Source organism: Aedes aegypti, chromosome 2, assembly GCF_002204515.2.
Source record: "Aedes aegypti strain LVP_AGWG chromosome 2, AaegL5.0 Primary Assembly, whole genome shotgun sequence".
In the NCBI taxonomy this organism is placed as follows: Eukaryota; Metazoa; Arthropoda; class Insecta; order Diptera; family Culicidae; genus Aedes; species Aedes aegypti.
This window is the reverse complement of record NC_035108.1, coordinates 469241067-469265781: the sequence shown is the minus strand read 5'-3', so window position 1 is coordinate 469265781 and position 24715 is coordinate 469241067. Positions and strand designations below refer to the sequence as shown.

Here is a 24715-nt window from a genome sequence, read left to right as displayed (position 1 = left end):
GAAAATGGGGTGGTTTTCGGCCGACGAGATCGTCGCGCCAGCACCAGTGAGTGCAATTAAAGAACAAAACCACACCGCGCAGACGGTAGCTATCTGTGGGATGGCAATTTTGGCGTTTGGCTATGTGCTGGCTCGAGCCATCATAAAAGTGCACAAGAGAAGCACGGAGCGAAACGGCAATGTGGTTTGCCGCCGGTCCTTCGCGATATCATAATCAACCGAATTATTCAAATCGAGGATACCGAAGTAACCGAGGTTACCGAGGCAACAGAAATTTCAGAGGTCGAGGTAGATCTGACTACAATAGATCCGACCACCAAAGCCAAAATTATGAGACGTCTAGTTTCCGAGGAAATCGAGGCCATAGGGGTAACACGAATCAACGTTACCCGTCTCAACATCAACATAGGGGACACGTTGCACACGTTGCACACGTAGCAGAAGCCCCTCAAGAAACCAGACCAAACAATCAAGCACCCACACAACGTCCGGAACAAGAAGCAAATTTAATTGATTTATTTCGTTGATTTGAATCAACAGAAATTAAAATGTTCACCGAGAACTATTTTCTCAGTATTTAATACTGATATTGTTTTAATTATCGATAGTGGTGCGTCTTGTAGCATTATCGATTTTTGCCAAATAATGTTAAATTTCGAACCGATGACATCATTTCAATAAAAGGAATCAATGGAGTAACCAAATCCTTAGGGTCCATTGATACTATTTTACGTTTTGGAAACGATAATTACGATATTAAATTTAATGTAGTTTCAAACTTGCCTAGTAATATAGCAGGTTTAATAGGAACTGATTTTTTGGTCCATTATAGGGCAAATATTGACTTCGAGGCATTAACATTATCTCTAAGATACAGGAATGACAAACACATAATACCCTTGACACTGAATGGTACTGTAGCAATTACGATACCAGCCCGAACAGAAATTACAACATATGTCAAAACGCAACATGTAAACACATGTGTAGTACTTAACCAGGAAGTTACTTCACATGTTTATATTTCAAATTCTATTGGACAACCTTCAAACGGATTGATACCAGTTCGGATTGTTAATTTCAAAAACAAACCGGTTGTTATTGATCATATTGCACCCCACATTGAGCCAGCTTCAAATTACAATATAATTGAATTAAGCAAAAATGACAACAATATTGATAAAAACCGAGCCAGTAAATTGCTCAGAGAACTGAAATTAGGTCACCTTTCTGGAATTGAAGAGAAGACAATTAAACAGATTTGTCTCAAATATGCAGATATCTTTTGTTTAGAAGGTGATAAACTTGGAACAACTAACGTTATTGCCCGACGATATCTGTCAAACCCAATAGTCAACCCTCCTTAAACCATATAAAATTCCACATTCACAAAAGGAAGAAGTCATTAAGCAAGTTGAGAAAATGCTTAACGACGAAATTATCGAAGAAGCAAAATCTGAGTGGAACAGCCCCTTACTGCTTGTTCCGAAAAAATCCGAAAATGGGAAAAATAAATGGAGATTAGTCATTGACTATAGGAAACTCAATGCTAATCTTCAAGATGACAAATTTCCGCTACCTAATATAGAGGAAGTAATTGATTCCCTATCAGGAGCACAATATTTCACGCATCTGGACCTGTCGCAAGGTTATTATCAATGCGAATTGAAGCCTGAAGACAGACATGTAACAGCATTTTCAACACCAACTGGTCAATATCAAATGACTAGATTGCCCATGGGATTGAAAATAAGTCCCTCTAGTTTTTCACGGCTAATGACTGTAGCTATGTCAGGCCTAAATCTTGAAAGATGTTTGATATACTTAGATGATATTATTGTGTTCGGGAGAACATTTGACGAACACAATAAAAATTTGATTTCCGTTTTTCAACGACTACGAGAAGTCAACTTGAAACTCAACCCTGCTAAATGTAATTTCTTCAAGCAGGAGTTGATATATTTAGGGCATTTTATTTCAAAAGAAGGTGTACTACCTGATCCCCAAAAAATTGAAACAATTAAAAGTTGGAAGAGTCCTTCATCCTCGGATGAAGTCAAGAGATTCGTTGCTTTCGCGAATTACTATAGGAAGCATATACGAAACTTTGCGAGTTTATGTTCGCCTTTGAATTATTTAACGCGAAAGGGAAGCGAATTCAATTGGAATTCGGAATGTGAAACTGCATTTCAACAGTTGAAAGCGAGTTTCATCAACCCCCCTTTGTTGGATTATCCGGATTTTAGTGAGGAAAATACATTTAAATTACACACTGACGCATCTGGTTATGGAATTGGCGCAGTGTTGAGCAATAAAAATGAAAAACCTATAGCTTATGCTAGTAAAGCGTTGAATAACGCTGAGAAAAACTATTCAACCATCGAAAAGGAACTTTTGGCAATAGTTTGGGCAATTCGTCATTTTCGTGCATATTTGTATGGGCGAAAATTTGAATTGTATACTGACCATCGCCCATTAGTATACCTTTTTACTCTTACAGATCCTTCAAGCAGACTGACGAAATTTCGTCTGGCGCTTGAAGAATACAACTTTGATGTCTTTTATAAGAAAGGTTGCGAGAACGCTGTGGCGGACGCGCTATCACGTATCTCGACAACTGAATTAAAAGACATGCACACAAAATTGACACAAGAAGCATTCATAACCACACGAATGCAAACTCGAAGAGAGAAAAATAAAACTAATCATGAAAAGAACGTCACTGGCCATGACAATCCTACCATGAAGATTATTCAAATCATAGTGAAAGATCATAGCTCTCAAGAAAATGCGAAATGGATCCCAGAAAATGAAACGATACTCATCAAACCAACGGAAACATTGGTTTCGTTACGACGAACAATGAAGGAACTTGGTAAGATTTGTACTCAACAAAATGTCGACGAATTATATATAAAAATAAATAATCAAAGTGCGCACAAATTTTATGAGCAGATAACGAGCAATGACTTACAAAAAGGGATACCAAACATAATAAGAATAGCAAGTAACATTAAAGTCATCGAGGACGAAGTAAAAAAAACTGATCCTTAACGACTATCATGTGTTACCTACTGCAGGACATGCAGGGGTCAAAAGAACCATGAATACAATCAAACAAAGGTACTATTGGAAAGGTATGAAGCAAGATGTACACAAGTTTGTGAAGTCTTGTGAAAAATGCCAAAAGTATAAGTCAATAAATGTACCTAAACCGGAAATGACAATAACGACAACAGCAAATACCGCATTTGAAAAAGTTTACCTAGACCTCGTAGGACCTTTGATTCCTTCAGAAGGCTACGAGTATATCTTAACAACTCAGTGCGAGTTAACAAAGTTCGTAACCGCCACACCTATTAGAAACAAGACAACAGAAACAGTTGCGGAGGCATTTGTAAAAAACGTTGTACTAAAATATGGAGTACCAGACAGAATCGCATCAGACAGAGGAACAGAGTTTATGTCTGAACTGTTCACTTCAGTAGCGAAACTGTTAAACATCGAAAAACTAAACAGCACCGCTTACCACCATCAAGCAATAGGATCTTTAGAAAACACTCATAAATGTTTAGGAAATTTTTTGAGGACCCAATGTGACAACAAACTGTTTTCGTGGTCAACTTGGGTACCATACTATGAATTTGCGTATAACAACACAACGCACTCAACAACGAACTATACTCCATTTTACTTAGTTTATGGCAAATTATCGAAAATGCCATCCAACATAATAGATGCTCCACCCGAGCCTATTTATAATGTAGATGACTATTGCAAGCAATTAAAGTGCAGATTGCAAATATGTCATAGCGAAGTTAGGAACCGTTTGATAGAGGAGAAAACGAAGCGAACGGCAGAGTTTAATAAAACTGCAGAATTAAAGATTTAGTTCATAAGAGTAGGGTAAAATCATATGAAGAAAAAGTAGAAGATTAGGTTAGACGTGTGGTGTATAATCAAGTTAAGTTAAATTTCAATAACACCATATAATTCTCATATATTTTACAAAGTATTAGAATTCAAAAACATTCTTTATTAATATTACCTTATTACAAATACACTTAAATGAAGTAACACAGAATATTCAAATATCTAAAAAGTAAAAAACAGCACGAAATCATTGGGAGAAGTCGAGTCCAAAAAGGAGGGCTCGTGACCATCCCAGAAAGTCAGTTCGAGTGCAACCCCGGTCGTGTTAAGTCGCATCGGCGCAATCGGTGCTCGCGGTTATTAATTAAAAAGGTGTCATATTACGCTCCCGGCCTACCGGCGAAAACGATTACTAGGCAAACGGACAAAGTGAACAACCTTAGTGAATAGCATACGCGAGTGCAAATTAAATCAAAATCAGCTGGCGATAACCGAGCCAGATGAACAACCTTGATTTCCCCCGTTTGGGGGAAACCTCTGGCGGAGGTTCCAGAGAAAAAATTATGGTGATTGAAAGACAAGAGGAAGGCAAAAATCTTCATGGCGTGTCTCCAGTGACCATCCAAAGTTATTGTGGAACAGTCATTGCTGCAAAGAAGACCAAGGATCTTCGTAACAGTGCGGAACGAGAGCCAAGCCAAAAACTTGGCTAAAATAAGCAAACTAGCTGATGGAATAACGGTCAAGGTATACGAGCACAAATCACTGAACTCGTGCAAAGTCGTCGTCTTTTGCCGTGATGTGAAAAATGATACAGACGCCGCTATTTTAACAATCGTAAAAGAACAAGGAATAACGGAAGTAAAACAAATTATGAAGGGCCCGGAGGACAACAAAACCCCCACCGGCATATTCATATTGACCGTGAAGGGAATCTGTCCTCCCAAGGAAATAAAACTAGGATACCTGTTACTGGAGACCCGGCCATGGTACCCGAACCCACTAAGGTGCTTCAAATGCCTCAAGTTCGGACACACTAGCAAGGACTGCAATAGTGAAAAAAAATGTAGCAAGTGTGGTGAAGCATTCCACGATGAATGCGACAACGAAGCCAAATGTGTGAACTGTAAAAATGAGCATGGCGCTTTCGCCAAGGAGTGTCCAGTGCTTGCTAAGGAAAAACAAATCACAAAGCTCAAAATCGACAGGAACATTACCTTTTGGGAAGCCAGGAATATTGTTGAAGAAGGGCTCAAAACCAAGTACTCAAACACCGTCAAAGCTTCGATCGACGAAGAAGTGAAAAGGCTTACAGAAGAAAACAGTGCTCAAAGTGCAAAAATCGATGAGTAAACGAAGAAAAAAAGACATACGCTGAGACCCTGAAAAATGAACTGGAACTACAATTTGACGCAAAACTGAACCAATATAAAGAGGAGCTGAATAACTCCATTCAAGAAAAAGTTAAGAAAATGGAACAAATGGAGGAAAATATGCTTGCACTACAGAAAAGATGCGAACACCTCGCAACTTCGTACAAAGAAGAAAAACACCGAAGAAAGCAGGCTGAAAAAGAAATTGAAAAACTTAAGGAGAACTGCATCAAACTGGAGCAAATGCTGAAACTTTACGGTTATAAGGGAGCCCCTAAATATACGAGGAGCCAAGAAAACACCATACAATCACCCCCCAGGAAGAAGAAAGGAATCACCGAAATGACACCGTGTGATCAAATAGAGTATATCCATTCAGATCCAGAGGAAACCGATGAAACAGTCAATCCTGATGAAAACACGGAACAATAATTCTAGCTGCACGCCTTCAAGAAATAATATGCCAATACGACACCCAATCCCTGTTCACGGTTTACTCACACAATCAACAACAACAATGACTGAAATACTACGATGGAACTGCAATGGCATAAGAAGCCAATACGAGGATTTGCAACTACTAATCAAGAAATATGAACCAAAAATTATCACGCTGCAGGAAACAAGAACTCGATCCCCACAAAATTTTCACCTTAATGGATACGAAACTCTCTCTTCCCACCGACCATCAGGACAAGGTGGAACAGCAATAGCAGTCAAAACAGGTATCAAACTCAAAAATGTTCAGATGAACTCAAATCTCGAAGCGGTAGCGGTTGAAGTTAACATACCACGAAAAATGACAATCTGCAGCATTTACCTGTCCCCAAATCAACAAATTAATACAAACGAGCTAGAAAATCTCATAAATTCCCTACCAAAACCATTCATACTATCAGGTGACTTCTAGGCACACCACCCCTGCTGGGGCTCAACAAAAGAAGACCAAAGAGGCAAAATGATAAAAAACACTCCTTTCAAATGGGCATCATCCTACGCCAACGATAGACGCACAAACCGTGCTATCACCAGGTTAAGAATTGGACATACCAAACTCACACACGGATTTCTAGCATAAAAGGAAGACCCACCAACATGTTCAGCATGTGGAACAAGAATCACAGTAGAACATATCCTCATTAACTGCAGAATATACGACAATGAAAGAAAAAAATACCAACTGGGTACCTCATTACACGAGATACTAGGCGATGACACCAGCACCTTGCAAAAAACTGTCAACTTCCTAAAAGAAACAAAGTTGCAATCGCTGATTTAAACAACTCCATAAAATCAACAATGCAAAACAGCCACGATACGGTGGAAAAGAGCACCCGACACACAAACGAGGCGCCAGCAGAACCACCAAATATATACAAGCGGACACCCCGACCAATCATCAGTACACCCCAATCAATCGTCAGTGCACCTACCCGCCCCGAGCTCAACATGGGAAACCACGATTCCAAGGACACAAGCCAAAGCGGAGACCACGATGTGACGATAATCCAAACCCAAGAAGTCCACACCAACCTACTGGCAGACCACGACACGAAGCTGCTGATACTCATCATCATGGTGGGAATAAAACTCATCATAACAGTTTGGATGCTAATCAAAAACCAGCTGCAGAAGCAGGCGACCAAGGCAGCCAGGGCCGCAATCAGCCCTGTATGAAGGACGGACCAGATTACTATACTATACTATCCATTAAGTAAATAAACTCTGTAATCTTATACCCAAGACCTGGATGACCAAGCGGTTAAAAGGTCTCTAATAAACAAACAAACAAACAATAACGGAATAGGAGGAGAAATCCTCGGGATAATCCTGTGAAAACACTATAAATCAAGTGAGCGTTAAAAAAATGGATGAAAGATACGACAAAAAACAATACTTCTGAGTAGGAAGCAAAATTCTAGGAGATAGAACAAAGGTAGTTGAGGAAAGAGAAAACAAACTCAAAGAAAAAGATGTGTGCATCCCCTATAGAAAGACAATGAAACGGTGTTGAGGAGAACGCCTCCACCTACACCTAAACGAAAGAAATTGCAGAGTATTCAACAGAAGTGAGCGTAGAGGAGAGCTCCTCCGCCAGTAATATGGCCTGCCAGACCATCTATCTTCTTTAACCCGAATTTACAAACCTAAGAATCTCCAAGAGGCCTATGAAGGAGCCTTAGAACAACACGTGGCAAGCCAGAAAAGACGTGAAAGACTCGCGAAGCTCCACGATCCAAATGTTACAAAAAACTTTAACAACAATTCAAAATTTCACTCTACAGGACAAACCGGCCGAGGGTACCACACCTCGCAAAACCCGAATAGACCAACGAATCACACTCAAAATCCTTCCCAGGGTTACTCTCAACCCAAGAACAATAACTTTAAGAGTGGGCCAGGGCAATCGCGCTTTTCGGCACCGCCGAATATAAAACCAGACCCTTCAGGTCAATCGAGATTCAAAACTCAAATCAATACGCATGAATGTGAAGAACTGTTCGAACCAACTCGAGCCTCAGCATAACATTCCTACTGAAGCACAAGACGAAGAGTATGAAGAACTAAATTGTTGTATGGATCCGGATCAAGAGATCCTGGAATAAGTAATAATTTTCTCCCGTATCTGGAAGTACCCAGAAGTGTCAATAGACCTCTGAGATTTCTAATCGATACCGGAGCGAATAATAATTATATATCTCCCGAACTAGTACCAACCCATAGCATCGGGACAGGACCACAACAGAAAATAAAGAATCTGAGTGGTCTACATCGCATCGATCGATACACGCACGTCAATCCGTTCGTGAATTTTATAAACGATCTACCGAAGCTTAAGTTTTTCTTATTTAGATTCCATGACTTTTTCGATGGTCTTATTGGATTTGAATCCCTTAGGACACTTGGTGCAGTAATCAATACAGCTTCTAACACGATCTGCATAAATGCCATCGAAATACCTCTTCATAAAAAATTCCCAACCAGAGAATACCCAATCTTGTCAAAGGACAAGATGTGATTATACCTTCAGGAGTACATAGTGCTCATAACGGTATAGCAACTTTTCCGATGATAAATCTCAGCAACAAACAATTACAATTATGTATTGACAAAGATGCTGTGTTCACAGATCTTCTCAACTTCAAAGAAATTTCCCCAAATTCTGATTACGTTAGCAAAACACAAAAGGCTGAACAAACCACAAAAGCAAATCAGAGCCCCTCGTTGATAAACTTAGGCTCGACAACTTAAATTCTGAGGAAAAGCCCAAATTTCTTAAAGTCCCTTAAGTTTAGAGATGTCTTTCATCACGAACGCTATACGCCACAAGATCATTACTAAAGACGATCACACCAGAATTTACTGCTGTATTTCGTCGGTGCAAAGAAATCCTAACCAGTAGCCACGTACTCCAATACCCGGATTTCTCAAAACCATTTGTCCTAACGACGGACGCTTGTGGTGTAATTATTTAACCTTAACATCCCCACAACATTATTAAATCAAATCGCTTGCGCTTAGCAACGCTCAACCATTTTTCATTAAATCAGCACTTTATCATTTCCATAGAATTCTACGTTTTGAAGCTTTCTCACGACCATAAGTCTTCAACGGAAAATGTCTCCAGTTTCACAGTCTACACGCGCCATTCTAGTTGCGCTAAGAATGCTAACGTAGTAGAAAACCATACGTGGGAATATAGTATTTTTCGAGTCTCACCTAATCCACATTCCATCAATATGTAACGACAGAACTAATGGATAAAATAAACGACACTTGTGTTTTAACTTCAAACCGAGGCAGATGTGTATCATCCGAAATCCACGGAACAATTATTCGCGACGGTTCACCACACGCTTCTAACTAAATTCTTCTAAATTGCAGTCGCGCCACCCAGTGGTATCCTCAGTACCGACAATCCATGCCAAGAAGAAGAATGTGGCCGTTTGGAGACGAAAAAAATCATCGAAAACAGTAGGTATTACCGCACACGATGTGGTATCACACTCAATGGACGGCGCATTCATCGTAGTCCGAGTCGCCGCCGTTATCATTTGGAAGTGGCGACACAGTATGCGACGCATCAACTCTTTGGAAAACGAAACCCGCCGGAGGAATCTGGAAGTCTGAAATGGCTGTCATCCGACACCTTCAGAACCTCATACCAAATCGGCACCACCGAAGAACGTCGACGACAAAAAGTGATTTCAAACTATGTAAATGAAGGAAGAATAAAGTAGTTAGTTCCAAATCGGAGTCCCAACGGGATAGTTCATTTTACATTCCTCGCAGAAGAAGTTAGGCTTAACTTGCCTTATGCATTTTAGTGCCACATTTTCCATTGGTGACCCCGCGTGATAACTAAACTGACATCGATAATGAAATGCACGCCGTCGGCCGAAAAGTCTAAAAAAAACTCAGTGACAGCTAAATCGGCATAGATAGTGAGGTGCTGGTCGCCGGCCGGAAAATCGAATCCTTCCCCAACTCACACCGAAACGCAGACACCAGCAGCAGCCGGAGGAGTGGAAGAAGAATACCAATAGAAGTTCTTCTAGCCAATAGAAGTTACTCTAGCCGTCCAGGAACGTCAACATCAGCAGTAGGCACCCCTGCCTAAGCAAAGTAAGTCCGTTCCTTTATTTCCTACATTCGAAAAAAGAAGCCCACAACGATGCCCGGAGAAAAAGACGAAGATCCAGCCGTGGCGCTTATCAGAGGCAATTGACAGCCATGGAAGGGTCACCGAAGGACATGGAGAATTTCACCGCCCACGTAGATGAGCAGAACCTGCCGTCAACGGCAGAACAAGAAGCTCGAGACCAAATGCTCAACGAAGTTTGGAAACAACGGGCCACGACCACCCTGATGAAACTGGAAGGAATCACGGACAACTCGCAACGAAAAGGCCGTTTGATGCAGATCTTCGTTATGCCTGCAAGGCATCCGAAGATTCAGGCTTAAGTTTCGCTGAAGCCTGGAGAAAACTGGAAGAACGCTTTTACAAGAAACGAATCGCATTCGAGAGACACTTCCAAAAGGTTCTTAAATTTAATCGCCCCCAGAAGCAAAATGCCGAGGCGCTTCTAAAAATTGTCGATGCTGTTGACACGATGCTAACGTCAACACGACAAAAAGCCAGAAAATCCCCGCAAATAGCATGATTTGCATCGCAAATGGCCTCCTTGTGTGCCTCGTGGAAGATCGAATTGACGAGCATACACTAACGAGGCTCGAAGATAAGATATTAAGAAATAAATATTTTTTTATGCATTCAGCATAGAAAAAGTCAAACTGGCGCCAGAATAGTGAAGAAGTAGTAGTGATTAGTAAGAGTGTTCTTCTTTTTTCTACAAAAAGTGTAGTAGTTGGATCTCACTGGATCACTCCGTTAGAGTAAAGTGTACCTTTGAGATTAAGCACAGGCGTACATTCTTAGGTTATACTATTGAAGACGTCTGAAGAACAGTCCGAAACAATCCGTATCACTATTCTGAAGCCGTGTGGAGGATTCCATTAGTACATACGGAAGAGGACCAAAACCACCACAACAAGACGGATTGGATCATCGCCACCCAGCTTCCCCAGAACCAAGTACAAGACACCCGGTCTGTTAATTCGCGACGATTAATTTGCGATCGGATGCGAACCAATGACAGAGAGAAGAAACGAAATTAAACAACTAGCCAATAAGCACGTAATTTACGACCCACAAACAGAAGAAGGCAACTCAAACCATGCGAAGGGATATACTAGAACCTTACCGATCCCTTCCCCTATAGCATTCTAAACAGACAGAGCCATCACTCAGCACAAAAAACAGATGGTAACATTAGCATTAGAAAGTAAAGGCGCACTGCCCCATCAACTCAGAAGGAAGGGAAAGCCATAAAAACAAAGATCGTTAACAATTTCCTTCCATAGCAAGCAGTATGACCAAACCGTCATAAGCACAAAGCGCAGGCCCTCGCTGAGCCTGACGCATTCGATTGATACGCGGACAGGAGTCATAACGAAGAGAAAGGGAAAGCATTGATCTAATGGTAAGGCGCAACAAGAACAAATATGTCCCTGCGTCAACCCACGCATAGAAAGTAATCATCCCACGCAACGAAAGAAACAAAGTAATTAAATTCGAAATTTATTACCTACGCACTCAGAGACATACCTTACGAGAAAAAACCTAAAACATTGAAATCTCTTTGCTTCTTTCTCGTGGGAGAAAATTAGATTTAGGCAATCACGACAATTGTCCCTTTCTAACTTTAAGAATCAATAGGACCTACGATAGAACTGCATTTGTCACTTTTTAGAATAAGTCCCCCAGATCGACGAAAGTCGCCTATAAAAACCCAGAACCAACCACGAAATACATGATCTTACGTTTAGACTCGGAACAGGCAACTCGTCTTTCTAGAGAGAAATTCCTGGTAAGTCCAACCACTAAGGTTATCACCAACGATTGCAAACTCGACTCCTTCGGTTGCGGACTACTCGCCTGGCGGGTGTCGTTCTGACGAGTCAGCTTTCAATCGTTAAGAGAGAGAGCTCCCTATTGGAACCTTCCACTGTCAGGTACTGGTTAAAACATCAGCCTGTCCGTCTGAAGGGAAAGAGAAGGGGATCAATCTCCAACCAAGCCTTTCGAACACAAAACCGTCGTACACCGGTTGACCGCTCGATTCCTTCGGTTGCAGACTACTCGCCTGGCGGGTGTCGTTCCGACGACTCGGCGTGCATCCCTTTGCGGATATAATCCACTAGTTGGAACCTTCCACTGTCAGGTACTGGTTAAAACATCAGCCTGTCCGTCTGAAGGGAAAAACAAGAGGAAATATCCACGACTGGTTCTCCTCTGTTGTTGAACCGCCGTAACAACGGTTAAACACTCGCTTCCTTCGGTTGCGGACCACTCGCCTGGCGAGTGTCGTTCCGACGAATCAGTGCTTAACTGTTAAAGAGACACGGTTCTCTAGTCGAACCTTCCGCCAGCAGGTACTGGGTCAGCCACCCAGCCTGTCAGTCCGAAGGGGAAGATTGGGGAAACGCACTCAGTTGGCGTCTACCAGTTGTCGGTAAGATCGAGTAAACACCGCGAGATCGTGCTAGAGTCGACGCGCGGATTCCGGCCATAAAGAAAATCCCGCGGGCCGTTTACATGGTGCCCCGAGTGAGGAGCCACAACGTCGCGCGTTTTCGTTGCGGTTAAAAGCAAGGTGTGGTTACCGCCTAAAGAGTAACCAGAAGAAAATTCCTGTAGTGTTTAGTTGAGTGAAATGTCAGATCTCACGCGAGAGATCGAAGAGCTCGTCGAATACTTCCGCGAGATTGATGCGAAGTTCGACGAAGTGAAAAACACCGACAATTACAAGCAGTGGGCCGAAAGGCCAGTGGCTAAACAAGAACTGTGCGAAACAGGGTCCTTTGAACTAGTTCTCTGGGAAAACACACCTAGGGAAAAGGTGTTTGTACAACGAGTTTCGAAATCGGTGGAAGGAATGGTCAGGCCTAAACGGCCATAAGAAGATTCGCAGAAGAAAAGTGTTGGAAAGTGTTCTGTTGAAATACGCGCTCAACGCTGAGTCATCAATTTAAAATAATCGCTGTTGCGATACTGAGAAAGGTGTCACAACGTGCACGATCCTTGCGAGGACGTGCTAGAGAACCGGTAAGTAGGCGTCGAATCGACCGTTGGAAACCCCAGGAAGAGGACCACGGGCACGATCCTTGCGAGGACGTGCTAGAGAACCGGTAAGTAGGCGTCGAATCGACCGTTGGAAACCCCAGGAAGAGGACAACGGGCACGATCCTTGCGAGGACGTGCTAGAGAGCCGGAAGGCGTCGAATCGACCATTGGAAACCCCAGGAAGAGGACAACGGGCACGATCCTTGCGAGGACGTGCTAGAGAACCGGTAAGAAGGCGTCGAATCGACCGTTGGAAACCCCAGGAAGAGGACAACGGGCACGATCCTTGCGAGGACGTGCTAGAGAGCCGGAAGGCGTCGAATCGACCGTTGGAAACCCCAGGAAGAGGACAACGGGCACGATCCTTGCGAGGACGTGCTAGAGAGCCGGAAGGCGTCGAATCGACCGTTGGAAACCCCAGGAAGAGGACCACGGGCACGATCCTTGCGAGGACGTGCTAGAGAACCGGTAAGTAGGCGTCGAATCGACCGTTGGAAACCCCAGGAAGAGGACAACGGGCACGATCCTTGCGAGGACGTGCTAGAGAGCCGGAAGGCGTCGAATCGACCATTGGAAACCCCAGGAAGAGGACAACGGGCACGATCCTTGCGAGGACGTGCTAGAGAACCGAAAAGAAGGCGGTCGAATTAACCACTTTAAACCTCACCAGAGGACTAAAACGCGAACCAGCAAAAATCGAACGAATCCGGAATTCTAGAGAGAAGCCACAAGGAACAAAATGTCTAGCATGTTTGTGGATAACCAAAACGGCAACTGCCGCCTTTGTAACGACCCCGACGATAAAGACGAATACATGGTGGAGTGCTCAGAATGCGATCGTTGGTTCCACCCATCGTGCGCAAAACTTACCAAGAAGCCAACGAAAGAAGAGATTTTCCTTTGTGCTAAGTGCCAGCTAATTGACAAGGAAATCAAAAAATTAACCTTAGCGGCAAGAGCAGTTGCTACGAGTCCTACGGAAGCCTTCTTCGAGAGAATGTTGAACGGGCAACAAAGAGCAGTAAATGAAATCACGAAGGCTCTGACAGGACTCAGCATTAAAAGGGAAAACGAAGTCCAAGAAGATTGGACAGTCTATTTGAAGCGGCAAGCGCTAATACGACTCCCAAAATTCGGGGGAGCAGCAAAGGAATGGCCTAACTTTAAAAGGGCCTACGAACAGACAACGAACGAAGGAGCATTCAATAATATCGAAAACTTAAACCGGTTGCAGCAGGTGCTTTACGGAGCGGCCGTAAAGAGCGTACGACAATTGATGATGGACGCGAATAACGTGCCGGAGATTATGGCTCGACTCGAGGAGCATTTCGGAAGACCGGAACAAGTGTACAAGGAATTGCTAACCGAGCTTATGAGAGTCAGGAAAGACTCAAGAACTGCCGTAATCGAGATGTCGACAGCCCTCGAAAATCTCGTAAGCAATGTGAAGCTACTCGAAAAAGACGAGTACTTATCGGATCATAGACTAGTAGAGGAACTAGTAAGAAAACTTCCATACAACATTCAAGTCAAGAGAACCGAATACTGTATGAATAACTCTCAGATAGCAGTTCAATCATTAGACGACTTGAACGACTGGCTAAGACCATTCGCGAGAACGGCAAGGGTGATGACGATGCATCAACCGAACATCGAACATCAAAGGGCGTCGATCAATCATCACGAGCAACGAACCAAGGAAACCTATAGACAAGGAACGTGTAAGATATGTAAACGATCTAACGCGCATAAGATCTGGGACTGTAATGCCTTCAAGAAGATGAAGGTAGACGAGAGGCAAAAAACAGCCCAACTGGAACGCCTATGCTTCAGTTGCCTAGGCACGAATCATAACATGTTTAAATGTTCTAAAGCCAAGAGATGCGACATCAAAGGGTGTGCAAGAAGACATCACCGAATGCTCCATCCTCAAACGGAAGAAGTCACGATTGAACAACAACCCGTGAATAATCATGAAGATAACGCGACACCGATAACGGTACATTACCAGGTATTACCCGTAACATTACGAAACAAAGATAAAACCGTAAGTACTTACGCCTTCCTAGACCCCGGCTCGTCACTGACTCTATTAGAAGCGGATATCGCCAGAGAACTGAAGTTAGTCGGGAAGTCAATACCTCTTCAACTTAATTGGACACAAGAGGTCACTACAGCGCATAACTCCAGTCAAAGCGTCGACGTAGTTATAAAGGGAGACACAAAAACCAGCCATGTGCTGAGAGACGTTAGAACAATTAAAAACTTAATGCTACCAAAACAATCGAGAAATTATCAAAAATTATGCGAACGCTATCCTCACTTAAGAGGACTACCGTTAAACAGTTTCGATACAATGAGACCAGGAATAATGCTAGGACTTAATCACAGTCATTTGATTACAGGATTAGAGCATCGATTCGGAGACCAAGGAGACCCAATCGCCATGAAGACGAAGCTAGGATGGGTAATCTACGGGAAACTAACCACTAACAACGAAGAAGGTCACGCCATGGTTACCCATAACGAAGACACCTTACGGCACATCATGGACAACTACCTTTCTCTGGAAGACTTCGGAGTCAAGCCAGTAAAAGAGTTACCTCAGGCCGCGGATGAGAAAAGAGCGAACGAAATCATCCTTAAGACGCTACGCTATGACAACGAAGACGGACGTTACGAGGTAGGTCTGCTGTGGAAAAAGGACGGTCATAAATTCCCATCCAGCATGGAAGTGGCAAAAAAGAGATTAGTCGGTCTCGAAAATAAACTAAAGGAGGACCCACCCCTACAGAAGTGGGTCATGGAAACAATTCAAAACTACGTCGAAAAAGGCTACGCCAGAAAACTTGCACCAGCCGAAATGTTAAAGGAGAAAGATAACCTGTACTATTTACCGCACTTCGTCGTGGTTAACAAAAATAAACAGCCGCCGAAACCAAGATTAGTTTTCGACGCGGCAGCCAAGATACAGGGTCAATCGTTCAACTCGGCCTTGCTATCGGGACCAGACTCCACCACGTCACTATTCGGAATACTAGTTCGATTCCGGGAAGGAAGATATGCGGTATGTGGCGACATAAAAGAGATGTTCCACCAAGTAAAGATACGAAAAGAAGACCAGGACGCGCAACGATTCTTATGGCGCAACTGCGAACAGAGGTTCCCGGACATATACGTTATGCAAGTAATGACGTTCGGTTCGACATGCTCACCGTCATGCGCCCAGGCAGCCAAGAACCACAACGCGGAAAGACTAAAAGAAAGGTATCCTCTAGCATTGTCGCCAATAATAAACCAGCACTACGTAGATGACCACGACGATAGTTTCAACTCTTTGGAGGAAGCCAAGGACACCGTCGCTCAGATAATTAAGGCTCACGACGAAGGTGGTTTCTTTATTACGAAGTTTTGCTCCAATGACAAAATGTTACTAGATTCGATCCCAGAAAACAGAAGAGAAATGGATACAAAGAAGTATCTTAATGACAAGGAAGACGAAGCCGAGAAGATACTCGGAGTCTACTGGAACACCAACAAGGATACGATCGGGTATCAGGTGAACCTAGAAAAACTACCCAAAGAAGTACTCTGCAAAATCAGAAACCCTAGCAAACGCGAGGTACTCTCGTTCGTCATGAGTGTCTTCGACCCGCTAGGGCTAATATCGAATGTAACAATCCAAGGTAAGATCCTAATACAGGAGCTGCATAAGGAAACAAAGGACTGGGACACACCTATATCCGAAAGAGCACAAAAGATATGGAACTCATGGGTGGAGAAAGTACAAACCGCGAGCAACATACGAATACCTCGATGGATAATGAAGGACGTAGGCACGCACATAGAACTTCACACCTTCGTTGACGCTTCGGATAAGGCCTTTGCAGCAATCGTATACGCAAGAAGTAATACGCAGCAAAACCCGTGCGTGAGAATCATGGCAGCAAAATCACGAGTAGCACCCATTAAACCGCTATCAATTCCGCGTCTCGAGCTACAAGCAGCGCTACTAGGGGTGAGATTAGCAGATACAGTAAGGCAAGAAACCCGATTGAAGATCATAGGATCCACCTTTTGGACAGATTCCAAAACAGTCCTCTCATGGATCAACTCCGAGCATCGAAAATATAAACCGTTTATAGCTCACCGCATCGGTGAGATACTCGACTCGACCACTATGGACCAATGGAGGTGGGTACCTACTAACGAAAACCCCGCGGACGAAGGTACCAAGCCATGTCATAAAAAATCCATATGGATAACAGGCCCGGAATTCCTAAAACTCCCAACAGAAAAATGGCCCCAAACAGAAATAAAAGAAACAGAAGTAGAGGCAAAGTTCGTGGGCATACACCAAACCAACAAAGATTATATACATGAAAACAAATTCTCGAATTGGTGGAAACTAATATTCCGCCTCTGCGCGATTCTCAAGATCATTGATTTCGGCCTAAAACGCCCGTGTTTTACTAAAAGCTTCACTATGAGAGACAGAGTAAGAGCGGAAAATATACTCTACCGGAAGGCACAAGGCGACGTTTTTCCCGATGAAATCAATGATCTAACAGAAAACGGAGAACTTACAACAATTGGTCCCCTCTCAAAACTGACGCCTATGCTCGACGAAAATGGAGTCATGCGCTCTCGCAGTAGATTAGAGTACGCTGACAACCTACCGAAAGCTGCGAGAATACCAATAATTCTACCTAAAGATCATCACATAACCCAATTAATTATCAAATGGTATCACGAAATGTTCAACCACCAAGCAGACAAATCTGTACTCGCAGCCCTGCAGCAGAAGTACCACATAACGCGACTAAACACAGCATTTCAATTAGTCAAGTCACGCTGCCAACACTGCATGAACGCAATTATAAAACCAAAAATACCGATAATGGCCGCACTTCCGAAGTGCAGAACAGACACCTATGTCTATCCCTTTAATCATACTGGGGTGGATTATTTCGGACCATTTGAGGTCGCAGTCAACAGATCCAAGGAAAAACGCTGGGGCGCGATCTTCACCTGTATGACCACAAGAGCCGTACACATCGAACTGGCGTCGAAGTTGGATACAGACGCATTCTTATTGTGCTTCATGAATTTTCAAAACCGAAGAGGTAAAGTATCGCACTTATACAGCGATAACGGAACAAACTTCATAGGAGCAGAACGAGAACTACGCAGTCTGGTAGACCAGATAAATTCCAAAATGGAAGCCGGGCAAGCAATCAAATTGGAGCTAGAATGGCATTTCAACCCCCCAAAAGCACCGCATTTCGGAGGCGCATGGGAAAGATTGATAAGGATTGTCAAAAACAGCCTCATGGAAACGATAACATCACGCAAGGATCACTCAGCACCAAATGTTGAGATACTGAGAGGCGCGCTAATCCAAGCAGAGTTCTATCTCAATTCACGCCCGTTAACACATATACCGCTAGAGTGTGAAGATGATGAAGTACTAACCCCGTTCCATATCTTAATAGGAAGAGCGGGATCATTATCCGTGCCATCTATGTTCGAGAGTCATAAACTCGAGCGGAAACATTGGCGACTAGCACAATATTACGGAAAGTACTTCTGGGACAGATGGAGAAAAGAATACTTACCAATAATAGCGCAGCGGCCAAAATGGCAAACAAAAACTAAACCGATACAAGTCAACGATATTGTCGTAATAGTCGACGCCGAAGCTAAAAGGAACCAATGGCTCAAGGGACGAGTCATTGAGGTAAAAGAATCAAAGGACAAACAAGTACGATCCTTGAAAATTACAACCAAATTCGGAATTTACCATCGCGCAGCATCCAGCGTCGCAGTACTCGACGTCTACAGAAAGGGAGACGAATCAAACACAGACGATGAAAACAAAAAAATTGGTGAAGTAAAGTCATTGATAACAGCTGATAAAAACACTAATAACATAAAGAAGAGAGCAGTAGTAAATGACGAGTGTGTCCTAGCAACGTCATCACAACCCGTCAAGAAGACAAAGGCAACAGCCGACAAGTGCAACGAAGCGGCTACATCACGCAGCGGCGACGAAGCAGCGGTGGCAATAACGGCAGCAGCCAACGAGTGCAGCGAAGCAACGTCATCAAGCAGCATCGAAGGAGCAGCGGCAGCAGTAGCAACAATCGACGGGTGCAGCGAAGCAACGTCATCAAGCAGCATCGGAGGAGCAGCGGCAGCAGTAGCAACAATCGACGAGCGCATCGAAGCAGCATCATCCAAAGTCACTACGGCAGCGGCGCTAGAACACGAGCTGAACGAAATATCGACGAAGGAGAAAAGCATCTGTAAAAACCACGACCCTGCAATATTGACGAGCTTCAATAAACACCTACGGGAAAGAAGGCGGAATAAACGAAGAATAAAACCACCAACGTGGCATCTTAACGAGGAAGGCCTAACCGCCACGACAAGGTACGTCACGGCATCATCAAAAGACTTGATAACGAGAGAACTCAAAGAAAACAATAACCCGGCGAAGAAAGCCAGGGTAATCAACGCCAACATGTGGACCTTAACAGTAATAGCACTATTCCTACTGATTAGCCAAGCATTAGGAAGTGAGCTTAAAGGGCTCATAGCGTACGATTGCACCAGCAACAACGTAAACATAACGAGCTATTCACTGATGGACGTCGCATCGTGTATTCCACCAACTAGGAATCTCACGACTACGGAAGTCCGCATACAAGTCTTACAAAGAAGCCCAAAAGCATTCGTGAAGGTCCACCAGTGCAAGGTAATAATAAAACGATCAATCCGACACTGCGGTGCGCTTTCTCATACGTCAGATTATGAGCATGGGTACGCATACATCGTCAAGGAATTCACCCCGGACGAATGCAGGTTAGCTCAATTGCTCGGATCCGTATCACTATCCGAGAGCAACAAGATTCGCGAACTCCGTCGCAACAGCACAACGCGAGGAGAAACACTAATAGTAGGGAGTCTGAAAGGAAGCTCTTGTAGCGGTGGAGTCTACAGAACTGCATCATACACCTGGGAAGGAGCACTAGTTTTCTATGAGTACGAGATAAGCATGTACGATTACACAGCAACGGCGGACATCGAAAACGACCAGGTGACTCTAAGAAACGGTATAGTATGTGCCTACAAAACCGGATGGTGCCTAGACCCTGAGTTCGGCTACATGACGTGGGAAGTTGACCTGCGGAGACAATGCGAGGAGACCGAATTCGAAATCATATATGAAGGGACTGTAAACAAAACCTTTGATCACGATAACGACAAATCAAGATCAAAAGCAGTCTACACGCTTCTGTCGGACACTCACATGTTCTCGATAAGAGCACGCGACAAAACTCAAATATGTGGATTCGACGCGTACGTTACAGACCACCCCAGAATCTATATAATAGAGGCCAGCGGATTCAAGTCCCCCTTCAAACGAAAGGAAAGCACCGGACGAAACCTGGACCTTTTTACTTACTTCAATTCGAAAATAACGTTGGTCGAGAACTACCTGGGCCAACAACTGAATGAAGTATATACAACAGTTATGACGGAAATGTGCAAAATCGACAAGGCACTAATGGAAACCAAACTTACTCTAGCAAGAGTCAACCCAAGCGAATTCGTGTCCAACATAGTAAAACGATCCGGGTTCACCGCTATCGTAGCAGCAGAAGTGCTCTACATCATCGAGTGTAAACCAGTCTTCGTAACATATGAAAGCAAACAGGAATGTTACCAAGAAATTCCTGTAAAGTACAACAACGTGTCAATGTACATGGCACCAGTAACACGTATCCTACAAAGAAGAGGGACCGAAATAGACTGCACACCTCTAATACCAGCAAAATTCACCATCGGAGGAAGATGGTACACCACGGACCAAAGACTACGAGGGTCTACACCCCCGAACAAACTAACGACAGACGTCATTACAAGCTGGTCATATACATCACTACCAAGCCTCATGCAAAGCGGAGTGTACGACGCAGAAAGCCTTGAAAGAATGAAAAACATGGTCTACGAGCAAGGGGACAAGAAGATAGCATCATCGGTACTCCACAAGGCGATATCAGGGCAGCATCCCAATCTACAAGGATACACCTTCGACGCCCTCATATCTGAAAGGATCGTCGACAACGCTTTCAACAAATATTGGTCTAAACTCATCTCCTGGTCAACATGGTTAGGCAACGTAACATCAACGGCACTTGGAATCTACATGATAACGAGGATGATCAAGTTCGCAGTCGACACGCTGATACACGGTAGAATCCTATACGATATATACGGATTCGGATGGCAGCTATTGGCGTCCTTTTGGGACTCGCTAACGACTCTTCTATCGCACCGCAACGTAATGAAGCGATACCAAGACAAGAACGACCTAACGGAATGCACCACTCTAGCGCCGCAGCCAACTGACAAGCAAGACGATCACCATGAGGAAGAATCAAACAACGAGAGCAGACCTCGCCCCTACCCCAGGCCGAGCAATATAGTGACTTCTAAATAAGACATCAAATAATCATAATACACACATGGTAAGAAATTATATGAAAAATAATCTTTACATCATCATTTACAACAAGACTATTGTACGACCAAGAATAATAAAATTAAGTAAAAACAAACCATATATATATATAAAAAAAAAAAAAAAATACGATATTGATATTAAAATACAATGTAACCATGTGACAATTGTTTTCCTTTTTTTTAGCAAGTAAGCTCAAGAATAACAACCTTTATAATAATTAAAGAACAAGCATAAACAATCATAACGTCGCGGAAACAATATTGTAAAATTAAGGATTTTACGAAGGGCGGTGTTAATTCGCGACGATTAATTTGCGATCGGATGCGAACCAATGACAGAGAGAAGAAACGAAATTAAACAACTAGCCAATAAGCACGTAATTTACGACCCACAAACAGAAGAAGGCAACTCAAACCATGCGAAGGGATATACTAGAACCTTACCGATCCCTTCCCCTATAGCATTCTAAACAGACAGAGCCATCACTCAGCACAAAAAACAGATGGTAACATTAGCATTAGAAAGTAAAGGCGCACTGCCCCATCAACTCAGAAGGAAGGGAAAGCCATAAAAACAAAGATCGTTAACAATTTCCTTCCATAGCAAGCAGTATGACCAAACCGTCATAAGCACAAAGCGCAGGCCCTCGCTGAGCCTGACGCATTCGATTGATACGCGGACAGGAGTCATAACGAAGAGAAAGGGAAAGCATTGATCTAATGGTAAGGCGCAACAAGAACAAATATGTCCCTGCGTCAACCCACGCATAGAAAGTAATCATCCCACGCAACGAAAGAAACAAAGTAATTAAATTCGAAATTTATTACCTACGCACTCAGAGACATACCTTACGAGAAAAAACCTAAAACATTGAAATCTCTTTGCTTCTTTCTCGTGGGAGAAAATTAGATTTAGGCAATCACGACAATTGTCCCTTTCTAACTTTAAGAATCAATAGGACCTACGATAGAACTGCATTTGTCACTTTTTAGAATAAGTCCCCCAGATCGACGAAAGTCGCCTATAAAAACCCAGAACCAACCACGAAATACATGATCTTACGTTTAGACTCGGAACAGGCAACTCGTCTTTCTAGAGAGAAATTCCTGGTAAGTCCAACCACTAAGGTTATCACCAACGATTGCAAACTCGACTCCTTCGGTTGCGGACTACTCGCCTGGCGGGTGTCGTTCTGACGAGTCAGCTTTCAATCGTTAAGAGAGAGAGCTCCCTATTGGAACCTTCCACTGTCAGGTACTGGTTAAAACATCAGCCTGTCCGTCTGAAGGGAAAGAGAAGGGGATCAATCTCCAACCAAGCCTTTCGAACACAAAACCGTCGTACACCGGTTGACCGCTCGATTCCTTCGGTTGCAGACTACTCGCCTGGCGGGTGTCGTTCCGACGACTCGGCGTGCATCCCTTTGCGGATATAATCCACTAGTTGGAACCTTCCACTGTCAGGTACTGGTTAAAACATCAGCCTGTCCGTCTGAAGGGAAAAACAAGAGGAAATATCCACGACTGGTTCTCCTCTGTTGTTGAACCGCCGTAACAACGGTTAAACACTCGCTTCCTTCGGTTGCGGACCACTCGCCTGGCGAGTGTCGTTCCGACGAATCAGTGCTTAACTGTTAAAGAGACACGGTTCTCTAGTCGAACCTTCCGCCAGCAGGTACTGGGTCAGCCACCCAGCCTGTCAGTCCGAAGGGGAAGATTGGGGAAACGCACTCAGTTGGCGTCTACCAGTTGTCGGTAAGATCGAGTAAACACCGCGAGATCGTGCTAGAGTCGACGCGCGGATTCCGGCCATAAAGAAAATCCCGCGGGCCGTTTACACGGTCTTTTCTGTGCATAGAACTGGATAATAGGATTCGATAACACACGATCAGCGCCAGAACCTGTTGGAAGTCTCACTGTAAGAGGATTGAGGATCAACAGTCACGGTTCCCGCAGTTGTGAGCGTCCCGCACAATGGTCAATATTAAATTGTAAGTAAAACAAATTTTATACATCAAAAACATCAAGAAAGAAATTTCTTATCATACAAGTGAAACAAATAAATAAAACAAGAATACAAGCAAAATTATTTATATTAATAAAATCGATAAAAACCGATAAAATATTTTCAACCAACAAAAATTAAAAACAAACCAACTAAAAGCTTTAACAAAGCTAACGAACAAAACCGAACGCAACGAGCAAATTCATTAATTCACATCACCACACATCAATTAATTGCGAAGTTCCATAATCTTTCTATTACGAATAGCCAGGTACAATATATTCTCGATAGAGTATCAGCACTCGAAAATGCTAGTCAAAGCGGCAATCTCTTAAACCGAATTCAAAATCTTGAAACAAACGTCGCGAACAGAAACCAAAATTTATTTTTCGAGGATCTTTCTGATCCACCATTGACTCTAATCAATCCTAATGGAACACCAGTTTCCATCGAATCTATTGAAAAAAAAATCGGACCAAGTTAGAGAACTCCCATCATTTTCAGGAGATCCAAACGAGGTTAGTACTTGGATCACTGACGTCGAGGATATCATTAATGCTTATAAACCTCATGCAAATAGTTCTATAGATGAAACAAATAAATTCTACATCATCTGTTAGACTATACGACGAAAAGTTAAAGGAGAGGCAAATGACGCATTAGCATCATCGAACGTGAACATAAATTGGATAGCGATAAAAAAGACACTACTAACGTACTACGGAGAAAAAAGGGACATCACATCATTAGATTATCAAATGATGAGCAGCCATCAACGGGGTAAATCATTAGAGGATTACTCTTATGAGATAAATAAATATTTATCTTTGATAGTAAATCAAATAAAAACTAGTGATAAGATCACACACCCGGAAGCGGTTAAGGCTTCAATAGAGACGTGCAACGAAAAAGCTTTAGACGCTTTTATGAGAGGATCTTCTTGGACAGTTCCTGAAAAATTATGGACCCGAATCACTTGCCCAAGCCTATGCATATTGTATTAGTTTTCAGAATGAGGAATTCCGTAAAAAGATGACAAAAACGAAATTACAGAAAGAAATTGAACCTCAAGACAGCTTCGATGACGATGAGGGTATGAATTTCGAGCGATACCTCGGAGAATACTCTACTCAAGAACAAGAAATGGAAGCTTATTAGGCTACGGAACTTATTTTTTAGGGTAGACTCGAGTTTACTTTACTTCATTTATTATGGTAAGGCTAAGAAACCACTTAAGATATTAGT

At 43.0% G+C, this 24715-nt stretch overlaps 2 long non-coding RNA genes across 2 annotated transcripts; both read right to left on the bottom strand.

Moving 5' to 3' along the window:
- Positions 1-10869: 10869 nt before the first annotated feature.
- Positions 10870-13738, bottom strand: LOC110677237. Its single transcript, XR_002501045.1, has 2 exons — positions 12019-13738; positions 10870-11809 (listed from the first exon to the last, which is right to left on the bottom strand). It is a non-coding gene; the product is annotated as an uncharacterized LOC110677237 (long non-coding RNA).
- Positions 13739-21367: 7629 nt separating this feature from the next.
- On the bottom strand, positions 21368-23589 carry LOC110677236. Its single transcript, XR_002501044.1, has 2 exons — positions 22917-23589; positions 21368-22707 (listed from the first exon to the last, which is right to left on the bottom strand). It is a non-coding gene; the product is annotated as an uncharacterized LOC110677236 (long non-coding RNA).
- Between the last annotated feature and the right edge of the window lie 1126 nt (positions 23590-24715).